A 22,074-nucleotide genomic window follows, 5' to 3' on the forward strand; every position below is an offset into this window, starting at 1 on the left:
ACAGGAGCAAGAGACAAAAAATAGAGAGTAGGCAATTTATTGAAAACTGTTTTTAAACTCAAGCCAGCAGTTTATCAGCTGATCAAAAGTTTAAGACCATAGTCCAAAAAAACCCACAACAGTACTAAAAGTGTCAAAAAAGGACTCAGTCAAGAGTAGCCCCACTGTAGCCCCACTGCATCCACGGTCTTGAACTGACGTCCGTTTTTGTAAACTTCCCTGGCCATCCATCCCCAAACTTTCTCAATGGGATTTAGATCAGGGGAACACACAAGATGATCCAAAAGAGCGACATTATTCTCTTGGAAGAAGTCCTTCGTCAGGCGGGCATTGTGAACAGCAGCGTTGTCCTGTTGAAAGACCCAGTCATCACCACACAGATGAGGACACTCAGTCAAGATGTCCTCATAGCCAGCCGCCGTTGGATGCCTCTGCACAACCTGAAGCTCTATTTTCCCATTGAAGGAAAAAGCATCCCAGATCATGATGGAGCCTCCTCCACTGTGCCGCCTAGAGAACATCTCCAGTGGGATCTCCTTGTCATGCCAGTAACGTTGGAAGCCATCAGGACTGTCCAGGTTAAATTTTTTGTCAGAGAATAAAACTTTCCACTTTTCAATGTCCCATGTTTGGTGCTCCCTTGCAAATTCCAAGTCTGTGGGGTGGGAGGAGACATGGCCTTTGAAGACATTTTTTGTTGTTTAAGCCCTTCTGTCGCAGATGCCGTCTTATGGTTATTGGGCTGCAGTCAGCATCAGTTAGGGCCTTAATTTGGATCGAGGATCAGTCTGTGTCTTCACGGACAGCCTCCTCAGTGATTCTCCGGCTCATTGCAGGTGAAATATTTTTGGGTCTACCACTTGACTTTTTGTCCCATAACTCTCGGGATCTTTTAAGAAATGTGAAATGACTGTCGTGCATCCAACCTCGGCAGCGATGGCGCGTTGTGAGAGCTCTTGATTGTGCAGCTCAACAATCCTGCCACGTTCAATGACAGATGATGACTTTGCCATCAGAAGATCATGACAGTGTGACTGCCTGAAGGACAATGATATGAAAGCCATATTTTTGTGCATTTTAACTTTTTAAGGCTATGGTCTTAAACTTTTGATCAGCCTGTTTGAGTTTAAATGCATTTTTCTATTTTTTGTCTCTTGTTCCTGTTTCTTCTTTTGGCATTTTGAAGCAATACTTACAACCTGGTTATGAACCAGCAGTGTGAAATGTGAATACTTGAAATGTGAATAATGTTTTCCCCGGTCTTAAGATTTTGTTCAGGTGTATTATACATATATATATATATATATAGACTTGCATGCTTAATTAATGTTGAAAATGTAGTCCTTACTTAGTAATTTGTTTGCAACTAATACTTTTATTACAACCATTCAAAAGTTTGAATAAGGTATGTTTTTTTTAATGTTTTTAAAAGAAGTCTCTTATACTCACCAATGCTGTATTTATTAGATGAAAAATACAGTAACCTTGTGAATTATTACAAAAAACACGTCACTTCTATTATGAGCGCGCCTGCTGTGCGGCTACATTTGAAATAATGAATTTGAGCATGCAAAAGGCACAATATGTGAACGCCCCCTTATATGCCAATTTCTTATTATTATGAACATTGAAAACACTTTTGCTGCATGCTCAATATTTTTGTGGAAACCAGGATATAGTACATTTTATTCAGGATTCTTTGGTGAACAGAAAATTCTAAAGAATAACATGTATTTGATAGTCTTTACTATCACTTTTGATCAATTTAATGCATCCCCTTGTGAAATAAAAATATTTCAAAAAATTATTTTTATTTATTCAATTTTTTTTTACTGACCTCATACTTTTGAACAGTTTTTGAATATGTTGTAGAATATAACATGAAAGAAGTAACTTTAACCACAGACTCATAATAACCTCCTGAGGAAATCTTTGGCTAGAAAAATAATTCTCTCCCTGGTTTTTAGGACTGCAAACTAAACAGCTATATACCAAGTGCAACACTGAAATGCATGACCATACAGTAAATATGCAAATCTTTGAGACTGAAGGAAGAAGATAATGTATTTGGTTTATCAGCTAATCATAAGCTAAGACTAAATCTGTGAGAGGCAGAACATCTTTCAGGCTACAGCACTAAAAGGTAAGTCACCATGTTTACAGATAGAGAGAGCTGGCAAGAGAACACACAGATAGCAGAAGGACTAAACATGAAAAGACAAAGCAAACGAGATGGAAGGAGAAGGAGAGAGGGCTTGAAATGGCTAGACTGGCACTCACACATATAGAACGGAATGACTTCTATGGCAAAAGGAGTGAATTGTCCCCTGTGGTGACTCTTATGTTCTCCTCCAAAAGAGGGAGGCGGGGAGAGAAAGTAATTAATTTCCCTTCAGTGCAACGGGAGCACAATTTAACAGCTGAGAAAATGTCTGATTTCTGAGGGGAAAACAAAAAAAAGGTCAGAGCCATTCCATGGCATTGGTACCAGCATGCTCCAAGAAATGACAGAAAATAGCTAAAAACTCAAGGGGCAAAACACAGATCGAAATAACTGAGGAAAAAAAATTCAACTGCAGTGAAAAAACTAAAGGATATAGCAACTGATTTGATTTGCCATTGTGATGGAAGTCATAAAACACTATATGTGTCCATATGTGCCTATACACAGGTCAACAGCATCATGACCATTTGAACTTTGATTTTTTAATCTCATTTTTTTTTTGTCATGTTCCTTAGATTTTTGAGCTAAGTGAATTTTGAATGCAACTTAAAATGCAAAAATAACAAAATAAAATAGTATCTTTTTATTACAACGCTATTTGAATAATTAATTGAAGAACTAATTTCAAGCATTTGAGCATGTATTTATATTAGTATTGTCAATCGATAATAATATATATATACGCAAACACACACACACACACACACACACACACACACACACACACACACACACACACACACACACACACACACACACACACACACACACACACGTGGAATGACTAAACATATTGCAACAATTTCATCATATTGCCATGAATCTCTCTAATTCCCACACTTCCTCTCACTCTCTTGCTGTCTCCTGTCTCACCGTTATTCACTGATGTGAAAATCAATTAAGCTGACACACTGGCCTGAGTATTTTCAACACCATAATTCCATTCAACCACCATCCTACACCTCAGACGATTAATAACCTGCCTAATAAACTCATTACAGCCAATCATGTTTGACCTACATTTATTATGACCTGAAAATAACCACAGAGACAACACCTAAACGGAGCCTGTATTCCCGAGACTTATTAGTCTCTCTCCTAACTGGATAAAATGAGTTGGCAAACCGAGGTCCTCCAGTTCATGGGCCTCCGAGGTTCTTCAGTTCCCTATTAAAATGTTTTGGTTAGAACACAAAAACAAACACATACTAACTGGCCCAAATGGTGCTTCCTGTCCAAATGAAATACTAACAGCAGTAGAGATTGCAGGTTTTAGCAGAGAACACTGCTGCTGTAAATGCCTAATACTATGGCAAACTTCACTGATGTCCTTGACAAAGTTCTCAGTGTAAAGGGCGGGTTAAAAAACTCATAAGCTAATCAGTGACAAAGTAAAATAGAAGGAAGAAACACTCATGACAGTGTGTGCTCAAAGCCAGACAGAAGGAAAGGAAAGGGTTACACTTTATTCATGTAATTATGCATAACTTATTGTCATTATGTACATGTAGTAATGTGTAAAGCGTTACCAGGAATGGAAATGGAGAAGGGAAGGGGAAGGAAAGGATAGAAAGGAAAAGAAAAGAAAGGAAAAAGAAAGGAAAGGACAATGATAAGGGAAGGGAAGGGAAGGGAAGGGAAGGGAAGGGAAGGGAAGGGAAGGGAAGGGAAGGGAAGGGAAGGGAAGGGAAGGGAAGGGAAGGGAAGGGAAGGGAAGGGAAGGGAAAAAATTCAGTTTAATTCAGCATAAGCCCTTATTTTATTTAATTGTATTTAAGTAAGTTGAAAAAAAATAAAATAAAAGTATTTGGAAACTTTCTGTAGAGCATGATATTTCAGCGGAGAAAGCAGGCTGGGGTTTTAGCAGAGAAATTTGCACTTCTCTGAGGTGCTACTTTAAATGCCTAATCCTCTGCCAAGCTTCATCGATGTCCTTGACAACGTTCTCGGGTGTAGATGGCGGGTCGAAAAACTCATAAGCTAATCAGTGACAAAGTCGAAGGGTTGCTGTGGCCATCTTCACCTTCCAAATGCAAAATTCCCCTAGAGACATTAGTCAGTGCACACTTAGTAGAATATATGCTTAAACCAGAGGCAATGACAGCTTGTGCTAAAAGCAAAGCCAGACAGATCCACACTCTAATCACCCACACACACTTCTGAGAGAAAGAACGAGAGAGACAGGCAGGTTAGAAGAGGACAAAATGTGGAATAAAGCGGGTCTGTTTCACTGAACTACGTCCACGCACATCAGCACCAGGGCTGGAGGTAAAGATGAGAATAAAATAAAATGACATCCTCCGCCCTCCCATATCCCATCATTCTTTAAAACAGACCCCAGGGGAGAGGAAGAGATCCTTCGCTGGTGCAACCATTCTCCCTGCTTCAGAGCATCTGCCCACGCCACCAAAAGACAATCTGTGTGTGTGCATGCGGAGGGGGATCCTTAGACAAATTGAATGAGTTTGCGGCGGTGCCATCAAACTACGCCACACTTCAAGGCGTCCGCCCACTCCAACTCTCCCCCACCTGCAGGAAATCTCCCTGCCACATGCAGACACACAACAATTGCACATGTAAGGGTTAGTTTGGTGTGTGCGTCCGCGCATCTGCGCTCGTGTCTGTCAGTTTGTAAATTTTCATATACAATGATTTGCGGTGTTGGAGCAAGTTGCTCCTTTTAACTCGGCTGGGCTCCATCTCAGCCTGTGACCGCTAATGGTTGCCTACCCACACACGCAAACATACCACTCGAACTGTGAGGGGCTTTTAGTTAAATAGCATCAAATAGTAAATGGCTGCCAGTGGAAAGAAAAAAAAAAACATCTTGAAGAAAATATAAAAGGCTTCTTCACTTGTTTCGCCTCATCTATCTAAATGCAAAAAGAGCAGACAGTTAGACAGTTAGCATTGACAGTTGCGGCTCTCTGAATGCTGTAAACATTAGAGATGGCTGGCTGGTAATTACCCGCCTTTAACTGGACAGAACAAGAGCGGATCCTTTTGTTTTACGGCACGCTTGTACTTCAATGGCTACAAAGCTTCTAATCTGTCAGGCCGGCACTGGGAAGGAGACAGGAAGTAGTGTTGTCGAAGAGGAGATGGATCTCTATTGATCAGTGTAGTATTTATGCACAATAAGTGCACAGTGACAAGCCGAATCTGCTATTTATATTTAGACATAGCTAGTCCAAGTGTGCATGTAGGCTCATGAATAGGTTTACACTTCGACACATAAGCATAGAGAATTGGACATGCATGCGCACACACATTCACAAATTGTTTATGCTTTCCATGTTGCTGAGGGGCAAATTGATCTGAGAGGCAACAGACAGCCACTCGTCAGGGGGAGGAGTGAAAATAGAAGAAAAAAGGTGGGCGAAAAAAGACTTCCCGGGCATAAACATCAACTCTCCTTTTCTGAAAGAAGTGTTCAGAGCAGATCTTTCTTTCAGAGGGAAAACAGCTGAAGATGGGCAGCTGCACAGAACTCCCACGTTAACCTTTGCTGATTAGTTCAGATCCTGGGTGCTGATTGGTCAATAGAGTGTTTCAGTGATGCTAAAATACACAATATAGACATCTATGATGAAATGAAATGATAGACGGAACAATAGTTAGATAAAATGACAGACAGATATACAGACAAAAATACAGATACTGTAGGTAGAACGATAGGTAGAATGATGAATATGCAATAGACAGACAAAATGACAGACATAATGACAGACAAAGATAGACAAAACTACAGAGATAGGTAGAATGATAGACTGAATGGTAGTTAATAGAATGACAGAGCAATAGACAAATAGATAGTCAATACAAAAGACAGAATGATAGACAGAACTACAGATAAGATTGGTAGAACGATAGTAAACTGAACAATAGAATGATATAGATAGAAAGACAGAAAGAATGAGATAGATTGACTGATAAATGGATAGAACGACAGATGACAGATAGATAGACAAATAGAACAGATAGAATGACAGGCAGACAGACAAAGTAGAACTACAGTTCGATAGATAGATTTATGTAAAATGTAAAGTAAAATGTCTTTGTTGTTTTAAAGGGATAGTTAACCCAAAATGAAACATTTTTCATCATTACTCACCCATTCTAAAATAGAATAACTTACTTTCTTCTTTGGAACACAAAAACATTTTTGACTGCATTGCCACTGTTACCACTACTGACACTGCAAGACAAAAGAGTCCAAAACAAGAACAACATTGGACCATGTTGGAACAGTTTTTGGTTGAACTATCCCTTTAAGTTCTCTCTCGTTCAGTCCTATGTGTTTCTTGTCTGACCACTTCTCTCTCTTTTTGTTATACAGAATCTCAGTGAACCTACATACGCAAATCATCAACATATACAGATTATGTATTTAAGCAACGTACAATGGTAAAATACAGGCCAACCCTGGGATTAGATCATAAGTCTTTCCGAGCCATAACTAAAGATGTATAGCACCTCTGGCCTCCAACCTGACCAAAGTCAATTACAATGCTCAGCAATTTTCTGAGACTGATCTCTGGTCAGGCTTGCCATCGGGCAAGAAACCAGCAGAGAAAGAGAGACAGAAATCAGATAACATACCAAGACAAAGAGCTTGACCAAGCTAGGCAGACGTGGCTCAAATAAAAACAGACATTTCATCCCCCTCTAATTTCCTCTCCATAACACCACTCTGAAGAGTATGTGCAGACAGAATACGAGAAAATGAATAATAAATAGCTTATGCATAATGAATAAATTTAGGCCATCCTAAGCTCAGAGCAGGGAGGAGATGCAGAAGATGAGCCCTTAAAAGGGATTACTCCATAATTGAAATCTTGTTTTTCTATTTATCAAACGAAAGGGATTCATGATGGAACTGTGTAAAATTCAGACTCCGCCAGGTCATGGTCTGAGGGTGAAACATTCAGGAAGAGGACAGACTGAGTTGGGCCTGAACATCAGAAGAAGGGTGGACCATGTGATGACTTCAAACTAATTATACAAGTTCAGTTTGAGGTCTACAAACACATTCTGCCAAAAACAGAGAAATACTAATGCACCTTTCAAGTGTTCTAGCTCCTAAATGTGTTCTGAGTCACATCTATGAATAACCTGAAGAAATACCTCTCTTAGACCAGCATGAATTTACATGCTAGGATGGTGAATACTGGTTTGTGCTGGTCAGGTGCAGATCTAACCTTTGGACCAGTACAGACATGATTTTCAAAAGCAAGACTGGTTAAGATAGTTATGCATCCTGAAGGGAAAATCAGCACAAAAGAATCACATTCTGGAGTCCAGCATTCAAAACACAACAACAGATGTACAGAGGTAGATAATAATAATAATAATAATAATAATAATAATAATAATTTAGGCATTATTTGTTAAAGTTAACAAAATGTGTTTTACGTAACAGTCGGGATCATTAATATGTACGCCCCCAATATTTGCATATATCAGCCCATGTTCAAGGCATTAGAAAAGGGCAGGCACTATTAATGTCTGGATTTGTGCACAGCTGAATCATCAGACTAGGTAAGCAAGCAAGGACAATAGCGAAAAATGGCAGATGGAGCAATAATAACTGACATGATCCATATTTTTAGTGATATTTGTAAATTGTCTTTCTAAATGTTTCGTTAGCATGTTGCTAATGTACTGTTAAATGTGGTTAAAGTTACCATCGTTTCTTACTGTATTCACGGAGACAAGAGCCATCACTATTTTCATTTTTAAACACTTGCAGTCTGTATAATTCATAAACAATTTCATTCTTTATAAATCTCTCCAACAGAGTGTAATGTTAGCTTTAGCCACGGAGCATACTATCAAACTCATTCAGAATCAAATGTAAACATCCAAATAAATACTGTACTTACATGATCTGATGCATGCATGCAGCATGCATGACGAACATTTTGTCAAGATCCATTTTGAGGGTTATATTAGCTGTGTGAACTTTGTATATGCAATGTATTAGAGTCGCGAGCTCGGGGGTGGGGAGCGCGAGGATTTAAAGGGACAGCAGCCTGAATCGGCGCATATTTAATGATGCCCCAAAATAGGCAGTTACAAAAATTTATAAAAATCTATGGGGTATTTTGAGCTGAAACTTCACAGACAGATTCAGTGGACACCTTAGACTTATATTACATCTTGTGAAAAAGCATTCTAGGGCACCTTTAAAGTAGAAAGACTGGAAATGGCAAAAACTTCAAATATTTTGTCGAGAAAATTAAAAATATCTTACTTCCTGCTGGGTTTTCAGATTTTGCTCCCAGGGACTTTTTTGTAGGTATTGGGCTGTTACATGTGTCTACCGAATTTCATACATGTATGTGAAACGTAGCGCAAAGGGCACTTAATTGAAATTTTGTAGGTGGCGCTATCGAGCCATTTTGCCACACCTAATTCTGAAACCCATATCAGAATATTTACATATGTTTTTTGTTGTTGTTGTTTTTTTTTTTTGGGGGGGGGGGGGGTGTAATAGTACACCACTTATTTTTTTAGGACTACACCACTGCCTTACACCATCAGTGCTTTGGCCCTAACAACAACAACAACAACAACAACTTGGAGTGCCTGCACATAAGAGTGTCCGAGCCGTTTCTGTCTGAAAAGTGCTATTTTATGCATTGCTATTAGGCAAAAACCCCATCTTGGTTCTATGGACTCAAGGGGCCTATAAGGTCAATGTTGAGTACAACTCATCCTTTTCATTCACTGAGGATGGAGTGATGTCACAGGAGAGTTGAAAGACAGTGTGGAAAAGGTGAGCAGAAAGAGAAAAAGAAAGGACTAGGAGATGGGAGGAAGAAGTGTCGTGCCTGGCCTTTGGAAGGCGTGTAAAATGTCTTATTAATATTCATTGACCTACTGCCTAACTTCCACCGTTTCCCCTGTGCCCTGCCTAAGAAGTGATAGAGGTCGTTCTGTTTAAAAATACAGGAAAGGAAGGGATGGGGAGGAGAGAGGAAGGAAAGAATCAAAAGACATAAGAGTAGGAGCCAATCACCAAAACCGGTGAATAAGAACAAGTGAACTTCTGTATTCATAAGAGGGAGATTTTCAGGTAAGGCTGACACACACCCACACAAACCAAATCCTTTTCGCTCTGTACAAAGACGACTGCTCCAGGCTGGAGGGCCCTTGAGTTTCCAAAGAATGATACTCCAGGGCGTAATCTCCGTACCTCTTCAGTGGTCTGTGATGTGCGCTCTAGCATGGCGCTGCATGCTTATGTCAGTGAATGCATGATGTGTTTGTCGGTGCAGAAACGTGTGTCAGCACAACTGCACGTAAAAGCCGAAGGGATCTGATGTCTGTGAAAATGTTTTGAGCTTTGGTTCTTGCAAAGATGATGTAGTAAGAATATGAAAAGAAGGCCTGGCAGCTGCAATCTTTGGGCTGGATCTGGTCATATTCCAAATACAGTGTTTTTGCACTGAAAATATTTAAAAAGGTTCATATAATGCCATTTTTACAAGATGTAAAATAAGCCTCTGATGTCCCCAGAGTGTGTATGTAAAGTTTTAGCTCAAAATACTCCACAGATAATTTTTTATACCATGTTAAATTTGTCAAGAGAAAAAAGTTGGGACAGGTAGCAATAAGAGGCCGGAAAAGTTAAATGTACATATAAGGAACAGCTGGAGGACCAATTTGCAACTTATAAGGTCAATTGACAACATGATTGGATATAAAAAGAGCCTCTCAGAGTGGCAGTGTCTCTCAGAAGTCAAGATCGGCAGAGGATCACCAATTCCCCCAATGCTGCGGCAAAAAATAGTGGAGCAATATCAGAAAGGAGTTTCTCAGAGAAAAATTGTTTGAAGTTTGAAGTTTGTTTTAGTTGCATAGTATCATCCAAAGATTCAGAGAATCTGGAACAATCTCTGTGCGTAAGGGTCAAGGCCGGAAAACCATACTGGATGCCTGTGATCTTCAGGCCCTTAGACGGCACTGCATCACATTCAGGAATGCTACTGTAATGGAAATCACAACATGGGCTCAGGAATACTTCCAGAAAACATTGTCGGTGAACACAATCCACTGTGCCATTCGGCGTTGCCACTAAAACTCTATAGGTCAAAAAAGAAGCCATATCTAAACATGATCCAGAAGCGCAGACGTTTTCTCTGGGCCAAGGCTCATTTAAAATGGACTGTTGCAAAGTGGAAAACTGTTCTGTGGTCAGACAAATCAAAATTTGAAGTTCTTTTTTGGAAAACTGGGACGCCATGTCATCCGGACTAAAGAGGACAAGGACAACCCAAGTTGTTATCAGCGCTCAGTTCAGAAGCCTGCATCTCTGATGGTATGGGGTTGCATGAGTGCGTGTGGCATGAGCAGCTTACACATCTGGAAAAGCACCATCAATGCTGAAAGGTATATCCAAGTTCTAGAACAACATATGCTCCCATCCAAACGTCGTTTCTTTCAGGGAAGACCTTGCATTTTCCAACATGACAATGCCAGACCACATACTGCATCAATTACAATATCATGGCTGCGTAGAAGAAGGATCCGGGTACTGAAATGCCCAGCCTGCAGTCCAGATCTTTCACCCATAGAAAACATTTGGCGCATCATAAAGAGGAAGATGCAACAAAGAAGACCCAAGACAGTTGAGCAACTAGAAGCCTGGGACAACATTCCTATTCCTAAACTTGAGCAACTTGTCTCCTTAGTCCCCAGACGTTTGCAGACTGTTATAAAAAGAAGAGGGGATGCCACACAGTGGTAAACATGGCCTTGTTGAGATGTGTTGATGCCATGAAATTTAAAAATCAACTTATTTTTCCCTTAAAATGATACATTTTCTCAGTTTAAACATTTGATATGTCATCTATGTTATATTCTGAATAAAATATTGAAATATAAAACTTCCACATCATTGCATTCTGTTTTTATTCACAATTTGTACAGTGTACCAACTTTTTTGGAATCATGTTTGTACATAATCAACAAACTTTGTGATAATTGTGCCACCACAGACAGAAACCACCTCAAATATTGATCCTGTAACACCCAAAACATATGAATCAAATCTAACTAAGTGTTAACCTGAAAGTCTTGAGGTAAAGGTGCAGCAGGGGCTGTACTCAATAATACAAAATCCCAAGATGTGTCTGTCTCTCACCTGACGGAAGAGAAAAAAAAAAAAAAACAAACAAAAAACAACTATCCACGTTCACCTAATATGAAATATAAATATCCATATCACACTGCGAGAATTCAAGTATTTGAAACTACACTTTTACCCTCGTATGCTAAAGAGAAATGTGAGCTTCACTCCAGAGTATTCTTGACATGCTCCCACCTGGAAAACATGCATAATGGCATTAAATATTTTAATATTTGAATAATAAAAGCCATTTGTGTTGAGATTTTAGTCTCTTCCACATATTTGATTAATTATGCATGCATATGGGAGGGGTTCATGAATATTCAGAGGAGAGGGGGCTGAGAAGGTGTACCACTTGAGTGCACTACAAGGTTGAGTGTTTCTGTAAAAACTATTTGGTTTACTGAAAACCAACAGTCATTGCGTCATCAACGGACACAGTAGGGGGAAAATTGACACTGCTGTGATAAGCGTCTTTTATTTCCAGAACAACCTGGATTTCTAGTTAAAAAAAAAAAAAAAAAAAGCTTACATTTACTCCAGAATACGTGTGCTGGTCCTGGTGAAAATAGACATTAGAAGAAGGGTATATTAAAGGGTTAGTTCACCCCAAAAAGAAAATCGTGTCATTAATCACTCACCCTCATGCCGTTCAAAACTAGTAAGACTTGCGTTTATCTTTATAACACAAATGACAATCTTTTTGTTGAAATCTGAGAGATGTCTGTTTCTCCATTGACTGCCTTTGCAACAAACACTTTGACACTTCAAAACCCCTTTAACTATTAAATACATAATGAACAACAATAAAATATTCACAACATTACACCACCAACACCAGCCAAAATCACTGAAACAAGACAGAATGAATCCATGAATTCATGTTGCATGCACAAAACAGACTGCACCATCTGTATGTCAGAGCAGAAATTGAGATTTGTCAGAACAGGAAGAGTTTTTTGGAATCTTTCCAGCTTTAGTGAGCCTTGCCCAATGTTGCCTCTGAATGCACAGCAGCAGTAGAGGTACACCACAGAGGGTTCAGCTCCTTTCAGAGACGCCGCTATTGATGGCACTGTCGTAACGGGTGGTTGTTTTCCATTTACCACAGAGCTGCCAATGTTTTTGTTTTTCGCACCATTGTCTGTAAGCTCTAGAGACTGTTGTGAATGAAAATCCACAGAGATTAGCAGGTTCTGAGACAGTCAAACTACCACAGGGAAAAGAAAAGAAAATGAAATCTGGAAATGCGTCTCAAACTCACCTCGACTCGGAGCATGTTATATAACGTCCAACAATCTATAATGCATATTTTATATATATTTTATATATATTTTATATATATATATATATATATATATATATATATATATATATATATATATATATATATATATATATATATATATATATATATATATATATATATATATATATATATATATATATATATATATATATATATATATATATATATATATATATATATATATATTTATATATTAGGGCTGGGTATTGACACAATTTTCACGATTTGATTAGATTACTACTCACATGCTTTCGATTTGATATCGACTATTTTGGATGTAGTATTTCAGTTACAGTACATGGCAAATTTTCTAGAGGAAAAAAATCTCTCAACTAATGCTGTAAACTACACATGGAAGTCAGTTGGTACAACTATAATAATATTGAAGGTTAAATTAACTTATTTATAAACAAACACTTAAATTACTCTCAGTGATGTTTTTTATTATAAATAAAGTACTACTCCAATTCGTTTTTTGAAATATAAACATTTAAATCATGGCTGTCATAATTGATTTATTCAAACATGCATTAAATATTGAAGAACGTTAACAATTATAATGATTATGTAATGGTGCATAGCTATATTTATCAGAATGTTGCTTTCTAGAGTACACTTTTCTAGCTGACTAATGAGTTTATGGTCACTGAATATGTTTTTCTGAGGTAAATGTGACATTACGTGACATTGTTTACAAGCTGTTTTATTGACGTCTTTCCAAGGTTGAAACACTGATTGAGCTATTAAACGACTCATGATACGGATTTCAGTAAGATGTACTGTATCTTTTATCATACCTTCAGATGTTTATTCATTTTTATTTCACGCTGTAACTGGTATTAAAGCGGAGGAGAGGATGCTCATAAAATGCTATTTATTTTTTGAATCTCATAATAAGATGGACGTCATTTGAAATCTGAGACTTTGCTTCATATATATATATCATTACTGTTGGTTACCCTTTAAATTTGTCTGCGGGTTTTGCAAAAATAGATTGTGACAAACTTGTAACTCCATTGGATCATTGTAAATAAACATTGTAACTCCATAAGTAATTGATATATTTATTTAAATTTAACATTTAAAAAACAAAACAAAAAAAAAAAAAACCTGATTATCATGATTTGACAGAAGATGATTGTGAAAAAAAGGAGAAACACCACTTGTTCTCTTTCTCAGTGTCTCTTTAGAATGCCTGCATTGCAGCTCAGTGAAGCAGATTATGGCAATTAAGCAGAGATTAAAATAATTCAAATGCTCTTCAGGGATGGTGAGAAACATATCATTGCTTCATAGTTTCCTTTCAACAAATAAAAATGACAGACAAGAGTGATTAGTAAAGCATTGATTTAACACAGAATATTGAAAACTTGTGTCAGAGTTCTCACTTCAATTTCTGTAGGTTTCAGCTTATGTCCAATTTAGGACTAATGCACAGTACGGCTCAGTGGAGTGAGAAACCATTCTGCAATGTTGTTAAAAACCATCCTCAAATGTTATTAAGAGCAGTCAAACAGTCATTCACGCCCTGCTGGAACATATCGATGGGAAACTCATTGTGCTCACCCTCAAGGCAGCAAAGGTCATTGAGACAGTGGCAGTGTGTTAGAGAAGTGAAAAGTGCCTTGATCACACACCAAGAACAATAGACCCAATATAGAATCATTGCAGTGCTTTGAAATCAACAAATACTGTACACACATGCACAAATGCTCAGATACACACTAATCATTTCCCAATGGTCTAGACAGATCAATGCTCTAAACTGCCAACTATGTTTCTCCATCAGCAAAAATGCTGTGAAATTTTAAGTCTCAGAGTCAATGTTTGAGAGAAGAATAGAGCCAAATTAAAAGCAGTTTCACCACATCTAGCACACTGCACTTATTCTTGCTTGCTTGTTTTCCAGTTTCTTGTGGAGTAGACAGATCAGACTCTTGACCCTTATTTGCTATGCAGCAGTAAGCTAGAAAATTATACACAGGAAAGCCCATAAGGAAAAGAGAATAAGAGAGAGAGCTTGACCTAATCAGAAAACGGACAACCTCTTTTACATGTGTTCTACATAAGACTGACTTACAGAAATATTCAACAGCTGTTCACTTCTTCACCTTTACTGGGCACACCTGTGTTAGTTTTTAAACAATTTTTTTTTTTCTTTTTCCAAGTTTTTGCCTTTTTGCCTTTTAGCCTTTTAAGCGTCTTCTTTTTTGGATTCAATCCCGGATTTTAAAACGGTCGTCACTCCTGAAACTTGGCCGTGTATACTAAGCAGTATGAAAAATAAAACTGTTCAAATTGTGAGAGGGTTATATACAGACTGCAAACAAAGAGCGCTCCCTTTAAAATCACTGAACCTGTCAATCACTTCAGTTCAGTGCCTGCTCACTGAGTTCTGCACTCTTGAAAACTCCCATTATAATCAATTAAGCTGGCTACACTGCACAATGAATCTCTTATATACGTTGTTTCTACACTTTGTTGGTTGTAATGAAAGGATTCGCGAGCATGCAGAATTCAGCTAATGAGCTTGTGCTGAAAATCTCTAGTGTTTTGAGGGCTATTGAGTGGATTCTGACTAACTCAAATGCCTCTGATTGGCCATTGCATTTATATGCTCAACAAACATTGGCTACAATACTCAACGCTGTAAAAACATTGTAAACAGAAACATTTGTTGGTCTACCCAGAGCGCTCACAGAAAAATATGCATGGGAGCGTTTGAAAGGAGTCGTATTGAGTAGGTACCGGACTGACGCAGTACTCAGTACTACCGGTACCGCAGAAAGACTTCAGTATCGACTTGGTACTAAACATGTGATGCAGACCCCAAGCTTATACTGTATCAAAATTATTAGTTAGCAAGTTACTGAATTAATGTTAACAAGGTTAGGTAGCTGCTTACCAGTTGACATTCACTGCAAACATTTGAGCAGTTAATTACAAGCTTACTGCTGCAAGGGGAAACACGAGACTAAACATCATCATTCAATGCTTCCCTCATGAACATAGCACTTTCTGTTAGTAACACGTATTGTTTTAGGGAGTGATAAACTATTTATTCTCAGCTAGAGGAAAATACAAACATTTTTATAGTAAGTTTCTAGGACAACAACAAGATCTTCCAGGACATTTGACATTTTCTCTCATTTTCCATGCGTTTTCCAGGGCTGGAAAATTAGTCATCAATTTTAAAGGTTTTCCAGGACACGTGGGAACCCTATCTACATGTAAATTCCATTAAATAAATAAATGAGCACACAAAGAAGGTTCAGTTTACAGGTGTTCAGCTTTTTCAATCGTGCAATCCTCAACATACTATGGTATTGTTTTTGTCCAATATAATATAATATAATATAATATAATATAATATAATATAATATAATATAATATAATATAATATAATATAATATAATATAATATAATATAATATAATTTAATATAATTTAATATAATATAATATAATATAATATAATATAATATAATATAATATAATTAATATAATATAATATAATATAATATAATATAATATAATATAATATAATATAATATAATAATCAAAGTGGGACTGTACTTCTTCTAAAGCACTGACAGGTTAGCTAGAAATATGTGACAATAAATGTCACAATATGTGCTCATGTGACTATAGTTCAGAGCACAATGTATCATGCCATTGGATAAAATTATACCTGCACCACCTATATCAGCAGCACAGCTCCAACAAGACTCCACACCTGTTCATATCTAAGACCAGAGATGTTGAATTTTGTTCATTTCTTTCTTTCTTTTTTTAATGAAACACCACTTGACTCCGTTAAGCTGCGAGACCTCACTGCTGTTAGCATGATTGTATGTGATTAGCTGTTCAGGCAGTCCCTTACAAAGGCAGAATGTGCTCCTCTTACCTTCAGAGGAAAAGAGAGAAAGAGATGAGGAACACAGGCAAAAGTACCTGGAGCATAATTAAATATTAAGTCAACTCTTTGATTTATGCAGAGCCAGAAGTCAGAGATTACCCTGTGCTCTCAATGTACAGCTGATCCAAATCCCAGCGCTGGGGGACTGCGCGATGGGCAACACAAGAGTTTGATATTCTAATCCTGTCTTAAAAGAACAGACGTTCAGATGAAGGACTTTGCAGAGAGGAACACTCACTCACAGTTACAGTATAGAGGAGAAAACGGAGATCTACCTTGATCAAAGAAGGTAGAAAACCAAATGAGCTGTCTAGTCTGTCCAGAGTCAGTGAATGAAGTTGTAAACTCAGCTTAGACAGGGCCGATCATTTCTAAAATAGTACTTTTGCCTTGCTTTTTCACATGATGTAATATTCAGTGATGACAAGTTACTTTAAAGGGATAGTTCACCCAAAAATGAAAATTTTATGTTTATCAGCTTACCCCCAGTGCATCCAAGATGTAGGTGACATTTTTTCTTCAGTCGATCACAAATGATGATTTTTAACTGCAACCGCTGCCCTCTGTCATTCAAATCATTGCAGTAGATGGGAACTTCATCTATAAGAGTGAATAAACCTTGCTTAGACAAATCCAAATGAAACCCTGCGGCTCGTGACGACACATTAATGTCCTAAGACACGAAACGATCGGTTTGTGAGAGAAACCGAACATTATTTATATCATTTTTTACCTCTAATACACCACTATGTCCAACTCCATTCAGCTTCCTGCTAGTGAGGTCAAAAAACGCGTTCTGAAGACGGAAGTGATGTCTCGCCCATATACTTCAATGAGCGCGAGACATCACTTCCGTTGTCAGAGCGCGATCTGACCTCACTCACCGGAAGCTGAACGGAGTTGGACATAGTGGTGTATTAGAGGTAAAAAATTATATAAATACTGTTCGGTTTCTCACACAAATCAATCGTTTCGTGTCTTAGGACATTAATGTGTCGTCACAAGCCGCAGGGTTTCATTTGGATTTGTCTAAGCAAGGTTTATTCACTCTTATAGATGAAGTTCCCATCTACTGCAATGATTTGAATGACAGAGGGCAGCGGTTGCAGTTAAAAATCATCATTTGTGATCGACTGAAGAAAAAATGTCACCTACATCTTGGATGCACTGGGGGTAAGCAGATAAATATCAAATTTTCATTTTTGGGTGAACTATCCCTTTAAAACTGTAGCTCTCCAAACTAAAAGCTACTTACAATTTAAAATACAGTGAGCTACCCTTTTGAAAACATTAGCTACAAGTGTACAACAAAAAGTAACTATTTATAGAAGATAAGATTTTGAAATTCTTTCAGTAGTGATTATCAGGTGCATAAAGTAGGTTTTCCCAACTGTGAACTGTGATATTAATGAAATCATAAAAATGTAAAATAATAAAAAAAAAAAAAAAAAACAAAAAAAAAAAAATGTAATTGTTCAATAAATTAAAAAATATATATTTTTGTATCAAAACAAACAGATTCATAAGAGAGCTTGTATGAGAAAGAGGATACTTACTGATTAGTTTATTGATTATAGCCTCAAGGTGTGGTCACATTTATCACTTTTCAGCTAATTTTTGCAGTCAAAATTGGGTCATTTTGGCTCATTTCAATAGATATTGTGCAGTCAGAATTTTGCTTAAGTTTGTAATGTGAATTTGACATGTCGACCAACAGAAAGGTCCAATTTCTCTAACGTGACCGCACCTTCAATGTGTTTGTTTTGACGTCATAATGTGTAAATTAATTTTGCAGTGCAGTTCCGTAAACTGTGAACTGAGAGCATTTTGAACCCTTTGAAATAACAGTCAGTGCGTTCACATGCACCCTCATAATGCGATTATAATGGGATTTTGGAAATATTGCGATTAAACTTTACCTCATGTAAATGCAATACTTCGACCAAATTAATGCGATTAAGCTCATAATCGTCGTAGCCATATTTGCATTAAACTATGGTATACACCTATTATAATCCCAATAAACAGGTATGTAAACACCTTAATCGCATTATTACCACTCTGACCAAAGTGCGCATGTGCTCGGTTCTACACAGATACTGTGTGTTGTTCACACAACTTCATGAATGAACTCTGTGACATTATTCTGAAATGTTCTCTTCTCCAAATTGCTAAATGCTATGGCAAGCAGTTTTAGCATTAAATACCCCTGGCTGTACTAGTCATAATTTTGTTTTGACTAGTAAAAATTCCAATTCCTGATATCTATTGTGCAATTCTGACATGGAACACGGAAGTGTTGCACTGCATTCACTTCGTCAACTGCCTAGGAGACTGACAGGGGAGAGAAGAAATTGTTGAATAAAGTCATTATTTTTGTTTTGTTTCATAAACATATTAATGGAAAAAGTGTCATTACACTGTATTCAGCACAAACTAGGCTATAATAATATGTGAGGAACATGTATGTACATGTTTGTGTTTTTGAAGGAATAACATTTATGCGTGGTTATTGAAAAAACAAAAAACTCAAGTCACTGAAATAAGGCCAAAAAAAGTATAGTAAATCTGTGTTTACAATACTTTAGGGTATTGGAGGTTGTAAACTAGAGTTTTTGCTTCAAAATTATGTAAAAATTATGCTGCTTACTCCTTCATATAAAACAATATATTGATTTAGTTTTTGTAAGACACTTTTTGCCAAGAAACACAGTATGCGAGGAGGCGTGAATCAGAGTCCTGCACGGGTTCGGGTACCCGCGGGTGACCCGCAAATTTGGCTGAAACGGGTGAAAAATATCAAACTGTGTCGGATACGGGTGCGGGTCGGTTCGGACACGGGGGAAACACGAGTCTAAACACGGGTTCAAAACAGTCGCGTGCAAACGTAAAAATAAATGCATATTTTTAGGAACACTTCTACAAAACTATGCCTGTATTTCAAGTTGGTATATATATTTTTTTGTTTATTTGAGCCCGCGCCTTCCCAGGAGTCTCTAGGCCACTTTCCACTTTTAAAAAATCACAACCGCGCGAACTGCTGCATGAGTCGTCGAGATGGATCCTGAGGAGTTGAAAAAAAAAATAGCTAGAGGAGATTGTAAAGTTGTCGACAATACTTCATCAAAACTCAAGTCCAGTGTGTGGGAGAAATTGAGTCATCTCAGATGAAGAAAGCAATATTGTGAAAGGCTTTGCACATGCATTGCATTTCGTTTTCGATAGCCGCAAATGTGGAACTTCGTCGCTGAGGAAGCACGCAGATACCTGTGCCGGTAACAAACTAATCACCAGTTCTATCGAACAGTATCTTTCAAAGGGGACAGAACTGAAGGTGCCTCGTAGAGATGACAAGGACACCATAACCAGGCTGTCTGTGAACTTTGTATGCAATGATATTAGACCCTTTGATGCAGTACACGGCGAGGGATTTTTTGCATTAGCACAAGGGTTGATAGATGTTGGTGCTCAGGCTGGCCGTGTGGATGTTAAACAACTACTGCCTGACCCTACGACGGTTTCTCGTGGTGTCAACAAATATGCAGAGGAGATTCGCCAAAAACTAATCCCAGAACTTAAAATGCAGTTGGAGGGGAGTAATGGAGCTGTTACATTGGACATGTGGACTGACGATTACAGAAAAACCAGCTACCTTTGTGTTACTCTGCACTACATTAACAATAAGTGGGAGCTTATCGAAAGAGTGTTGTGTACCTCTGAGTGGGACAGTTCACTGCGTAAAACGGCTGACAACATTAAACCAGCCATCATCAGCGCATTGCGTAAATTTGGCATTGATGAATTCTACTCCAAACTGGTGTATGTGACAGATAGGGGCGCAAATATAGTTGCGGCCCTGCGTACAGTGACCAGATTGAGCTGCGCTGCCCATATTTTCAATACTGTCCTGTACACTACATTCAAACCATCCCAGGAGGATATGTATGGAGAAGAAGTAACTGCAATGATTGACTCAGCCAAGTCACTGGTAACATATTTCAAGCAGACCAACCTCCAGACTCGCCTGAAAAAGACTCTTAAAAACTCTGTAGAGACACATTGGAATTCCCTGCATACAATGCTAGAGTCTATCAACAGTCAATATGAAGACATCCGCACACTTCTGGAAGAGCGAGGGGAAGTTGACCGCCTCACAAACTTGGATGAAGAGGCCCTCTCCGACTTTGTTGCATTCCTGGAGCGATTTAAGGAAGCCACTAAAGCGTTAGAGGCATCGAAAACCCCGACCCTCCATCTAACCATTGTTTGGTATGAGCGCATCAGACGCCACTTGCGAGCTTCTTCAAATGATAGCATGATCATTTCCTCACTGAAGGAGAAATGCCTCAGTATTCTCCAGGACAAGTTTGACATTCATCGTTTACACAGACTTGCAATGTTCCTGCATCCTAAACTGAAAAGTATGAAGCTACTTGCTGACAGTAGTGAAGTGGCAAGCGTGCACAGTGAGATGCGGCGCCTTGTGAAAGGTCAGTAATGCAAACACAGCCACAGGGGGGTTGGATGAGAGAAAATAAAAGTGAGATTTTGAGGGGAAAAATTTATTTTTATTAAATAACATTTGAAAAACCTGTATAAACTGAACACCAAAGAACAATATTAACTATGAGCGATTGTGACGCGTTCATGAAAAATGTCACAAAGAACCGGCAAAAGTAGCCTATGATTATGAATATGTCAAATATTGCCAGGACACATTTCAATTGTTTATTAATAAACAAGTGTTTTCTGTGTCGGCTGCAAAGATGAAGTTGACGATGCTGACTCGCGATCTTCTCAGAACGCGCCAGAGAGAAATGCACATTTCATACGGATTATAAGCAGAGAGCAGTCTGTTTTCTTTCGTTTTGAATTGTTTTGTTTAAAAGTACACATTTCAAGCTTTCTATATATTTCTGAGTTTACACTGAGTTTCGGTTAATTTATGAGACTAGCTCCAGTTCACGCGCCGGCGCCTCCGCTCCGTGTCCTGATTATATTGCCTGCTATATTTACTTCTTATTTATTAAATACAGGCATTTGGTTGATGAAACATTGATTAAAATTAAGATACAATTAATACAAAACGAAATTCACTTTAAAGAAAGGCTTTATACAAAAAATAAACTTAATGAAGTGGTCAAAATAATGTCTGCCCACTCTGTCTCCCGACATATTGCGCAACTTATGATCTTCTTTTCACTTCTCATATAATCAACATAGATGAAAAAAAAAAAATAAGAAAAAAAACCACGGTGGTATCGCCGGCGATACTGTCAGACCTCAGAGTGTTAAGGGTGCGTTCACACTTGTCATGTTTGGTTCGATTAAAACGAACCCTGGTGCGGTTGCTCTGTTAGTGCAGTTCATTTGAACATATGTGAACGCTGCCATCCGAACCCTGGTGCACACCAAACAAGCGAACCGAGATCGCTGAAAAGATGGGTCTCGGTCCGCTTCCAAACGAACTCTGCTGCGGTTCGAATGA

The 22,074-nt window shown here is 38.1% G+C and overlaps 1 protein-coding gene across 2 annotated transcripts in view; it reads right to left on the minus strand.

Annotated features, from left to right (window-relative positions):
* The window catches only part of nbas (NBAS subunit of NRZ tethering complex), a 189,004-nt gene that overhangs the window by 25,425 nt on the left and 141,505 nt on the right, over positions 1-22,074 (minus strand). The gene's annotated exons all lie outside the window — the stretch shown is intronic.

Source organism: Chanodichthys erythropterus, chromosome 4 (assembly GCF_024489055.1).
Source record: "Chanodichthys erythropterus isolate Z2021 chromosome 4, ASM2448905v1, whole genome shotgun sequence".
NCBI classification, from domain to species: domain Eukaryota; kingdom Metazoa; phylum Chordata; class Actinopteri; order Cypriniformes; family Xenocyprididae; genus Chanodichthys; species Chanodichthys erythropterus.